Source organism: Triticum dicoccoides, chromosome 5B (assembly GCF_002162155.2).
Source record: "Triticum dicoccoides isolate Atlit2015 ecotype Zavitan chromosome 5B, WEW_v2.0, whole genome shotgun sequence".
NCBI lineage: Eukaryota > Viridiplantae > Streptophyta > Magnoliopsida > Poales > Poaceae > Triticum > Triticum dicoccoides.
In genome coordinates, this window is record NC_041389.1 from 206,721,357 (window position 1) to 206,726,181 (window position 4,825).

Below are 4,825 nucleotides of genomic sequence, written 5' to 3' on the forward strand. Positions count from 1 at the left end.
CTTATCCTCCAATATGTCTCACAAGTCCGGCGCATTCCCCCGTGGCTTTGTACTTTTCGAGCGATGCCGGGGTACGGCTTTAGTGGAGGGCCTAGAGGTCTCTATGTCGCGGCCACAAGGTGGCCGGTCGGCCGTATTGTGCGCTGGTGATGTAGGTTTATATGCTTCCTCCTCTAATCGGGGCAGCAGCTTGCGTTTGGGGTAGCTTTTGGAGGGGCGTTCGAGTTCGTACTCTTCGACCGCAAGGACTTCAGTCCATCTGTCGGCTAGCAAATCTTGGTCAGCTCTAAGATGTTGCTGCTTTTTCTTGAGGCTGCTTGCCGTGGCCATAAGCCTGCGTTTAAAACGCTCTTGTTCGACGGGATCCTCAGGCACGATGAATTCGTCGTCGTCGAGGCATGCCTCGTCTCCGGAGGGAGGCATGTAATTATCGTCCTCTACCTCTTTGTCTGCCGCTCTCTCATGAGGGATGGCTTCTCCATCCTCCTGTGATGAATCTTGCTGGAGGGGGTTGTCTTCGGCACTGTCCGGGGTGTTATTGTCTCCGGTGCCGGAATCTCCATTCTTACTGTGGCGGGATTTAGAGCGGCGCCGCTGACGCCGGCGCTTAGGCTGTTTCTTGGAGGGGTCTTCCTCCGCTGTTCCATTGCCATTCCCATCCTTTGGGATGTCCACCATGTATATGTCGTATGACGAGGTGGCTTTCCAGTGCCCCGTAGGCGCTGGTTCTTGGTCGTCTCCGGCATCGTCGTCCACACCGTCTATGTCTTCGGAGTCGAAGTCTAGCATGTCGGTTAGGTCGTCGACAGTGGCTACAAAGTGGGTGGTGGGTGGGCTTTGAATTTCTTCGTCGTCCGCATCCCAACCGTCCTGACTGTGATCCGGCCAGGGCTCTCCTGATAAAGAGAGATACTTTAGCGAATTCAGGATGTCGCCAAAAGGCGAGTGCTGAAAGATGTCCGCAGCGGTGAACTCCATGATCGGCGCCCAATCGGATTCGATTGGAAGGGGCGCGGGAGGTTCAGAGTCCGGCGAGGAGTCCGACACCTCGGAGTCACGAGCTTCACAAAGGACGGGGTTGGTATTCGGCTCCATCGCCGTAGAGGTAGCAGCCCCCGAGGCGGTGTCTAGCCACCCATCCTCAATCGGCGTAGTCGGCTCCGAGTTAAGGGTCGGAGCGGACTCTTGTGCGGCCTCCAGGGCACCGTCCGGCAGCAGAGCTAAATCATGCCCATCGTGACAGTGCGGCGCGCTCAGCTGCGACTCGAATCCGTCGAAGATCAAGTCTCCGCGGATGTCGGTCGTATAGTTCAAACTTCCAAATCTGAACTGATGGCCAAGGGCGTAGCTTTCGATCTGCTCCAGATGGCCAAGCGAATTGGCCCGCAGTGCAAAGCCGCCGAATACAAAGATCTGTCCGGGGAGAAAAGTCTCACCCTGGACCGCATTGTTGTTGATGATCGAAAGAGACATCGGGCCTACGGGCGACGACACAGAGGAACTCTCAATGAAAGCACCAATGTCGGTGTCAAAACCGGCGGATCTCGGGTAGGGGGTCCCGAACTGTGCGTCTAGGCGGATGGTAACAGGAGACAAGGGACACGATGTTTTTACCCAGGTTCGGGCCCTCTCGATGGAGGTAAAACCCTACTCCTACTTGATTGATATTGATGATATGGGTAGTACAAGAGTAGATCTACCACGAGATCAAGGAGGCTAAACCCTAGAAGCTAGCCTATGGTATGATTGTTGTTCGTCCTATGGACTAAAACCCTCCGGTTTATATAGACACCGGAGAGGGCTAGGGTTACACAGAGTCGGTTACAATGGTAGGAGATCTACATATCTGTATTGCCAAGCTTGCCTTCCATGCCAAGGAAAGTCCCATCCGGACACGGGACGAAGTCTTCAATCTTGTATCTTCATAGTCTTGGAGTCCGGCCAATGATGATAGTTTGGCTATCCGGACACCCCCTAGTCCAGGACTCCCTTAGTGCTGGTGAAGATGTTGATGGAGATTGACCCCCTCTCGATGAGAGGATCGATGGTGATGATGATCGCGATGATTTCCCCCTCCCGGAGGGATGTTTCCCCTGCAGGACAGCTCCACCGGAGCCCTAGATTGGTTCCGCCAAGGTTCCACCTCAAGACGGCGGCGCTTCGTCCCGAAAGCTTCCTTATGATTTTCTCCAGGGCAAAAGACACCATATACCAGAAGATGGGCATCGGGGGGCTGCCAGGTGGCCCACGAGGCAGGGGGCGCGCCCAGGGGGTAGGGCGCGCCCTCCACCCTCGTGGACAATGGGTGGCCCCCCTCTGGTGCTTTCTTCGCCCAATGTTTTTAATATATTCCAAAACTGACTCTCCTGGAGTTTCAGGACTTTTGGAATTGTGCAGAATAGGTCCCTAATATTTGCTCCTTTCCAGCCCAGAATTCAAGCTGCCGGCATTCCCCCTCTTCATGTAAACCTTGTAAAATAAGAGAGAAAAGGCATAAGTATTGTGACATAATGTGTAATAGCAGCCCATAATGCAATAAATATTGATATGAAAGCATGATGCAAAATGGACGTATCAACTGCCGCCCTCGACCGCCGCCACCACCACTATCGGCTTCCCCTCGTCGCACCGCATCTTTCCCGTGACTTCGCCCGAAGTAGACGAGCCCCGAAGACGCCGCCCCGTTCAAGCCCGAATTCGCCGCCACCGTCTTCCTCGTCATCGACGCCGTCTGCCACCGCGGTAAGCCGCCACGCGACCCCGTTTGTCCGATCTTAGATCTAGGGTTGGGATTAGAACATATTGTTTTTTTCTTTTCGAACAGGTATGCGCTATTTAGTGGCCGTCTGCTGTTTTAGATCTGTAGTGAACGGTTTTCAGCCAACAACGGTTTGACACGTGGCCAGGGATTTATTTGTAGTTATTTTTTGCAGTTTAGCCCCTATTTTTCAAAACATCACAATTTTTCAACCGTTTGTCCAAATTCAGCAAAACCAATGCCAAATTCTTCATCATGATCGCATCTATCCAGAGAGCCAAGCTAATTTTTTTTTGAAATTTTTAGAATTTGATTTTGAACAGATTTGTTTTCAAACTTCATTGGGTCATAACTTGAGTTTCATAGAGTGATTCTTTTTTGCAAATCAAAGCTTATGATTTGTACTTTCTATTAAAACCAAAATCATACTTTTTTACTACTATTAAAACTAATTTATGTACAGAAGCTTTATTTGGTTGTTTTTGAAGTTTTCCGAAGTATTTTTCTCAATTTCTTTTTAATTCTTTGCTTGTGTGCTTATGTATGTTATTGTTTGCTTCGTTAGATCATCCAGAGTGCGAAGCTTGCTACTACGAATCCCTGGAGTTTAACGAATGTTAGCAAGGCAAGTTACACTTTGGTCATATTTTTCCATACCCAGTTTTTACTATGCATCAGTTCACCCTTACAAATTTGCATGAGTAGGGTTGGGAATTGGGGCATTGCTATGTAGTTCATGAGGTAGGAACCTATGACTTTGAATCACCCCAGTAATATTTATTATGTCATATATTGCTTAGCCATGCTCGTAGATGGGGATTGGTATGTGTGATTCACGCAAGTTATGAGAGAAACAATAATTTTGGCTTAACCTTAAGGTGGCAACATTAACACAACTCTGGGTGGAACGGTTGAGGCACCTGGAGAAATCCAATGCTTGCCCTAGGTGATCCTGGAGGACCCGTGTGATCACCCTACGGAATGCCACCCAGGCTCAAAGGGATCATATGATATTTCATGCCTAGAAACTTTCGTGTGCAACCACAAGCCAATATGGGCTCTAGCATAGTTGAGTAAGTCGTGTGAGCCTTTCCGGGTAGGCTAGTAGATGTAGGGGAAAGTAGGTGTACCGACCTATCCAGGGTTAAGGGGAACACATTCATAAAGACGATGTCTCAATCTTTCGATCATGGAGGTGGTCGAGTCTTGTGGGGAAAAGTGCGGAAACCTTTATAGAGTGTACAAACTAATCATGATTAGTCGTGTCCCTGGTTATGGACAAATTTGAGAATCTAGAAGTGAATTATTGGTTGATCTCGTCACTTTATTTAAATAATATATTGGGTTATTAATAATTTGGGAATTTTGGGATTAAGTTGGAGGAACCTTCTCAATAATGGCATAAACTTGGTAGGAAAATAAAAATTTATTTCGTTGTTGTAGGAAAGAATTAGCTTTATGCAAAAATAAATATAGAGCCTCCACTAGCCAAATTTCATATAGAGATAGTCTTTTTCATCATTATTCTATAGTGTGACATTGCCAGCATATTCCATGTGCTGACCTACACGGCTGCAACGTCTCATGTTGCAGAGTTTTCCGACGAGGATTAAGGTGCGATAGGTCATTGTTCTGCACTCAGTTTTGTCGTGGAGTTGGATGGACTCATTTGCCTTCGAAGCTTCCGCGGTTATTTCATTTGGATGGATTTCAGCCATATTTATGTAATAAATACTCTTTTGAGGACCTCGATGTAATAAAGTCTGTGACTGAACTCTGTTATAATTCTTCGAGTACTATGTGTGTCAGCATACCAATCCAGGGATGGCACTTAAGCACAGAGACTTCGATCCATTGGGATCAAGTCGCTACAGTTATTCACTTGTTATTGAACCATTTTATGTTTGGGGATTTGATCATATGGGACTTTTTCCTTCCTCCAATGGGTATACACACATTTTGGTTGTTGTTGATTCTGTTACTAAGTGGGTAGAAGTTATTCCAACTAGTAGTGATGATCACAATACATCCATTTAAATATGCTTAAAGAAGTTATTTTCCTGAGGT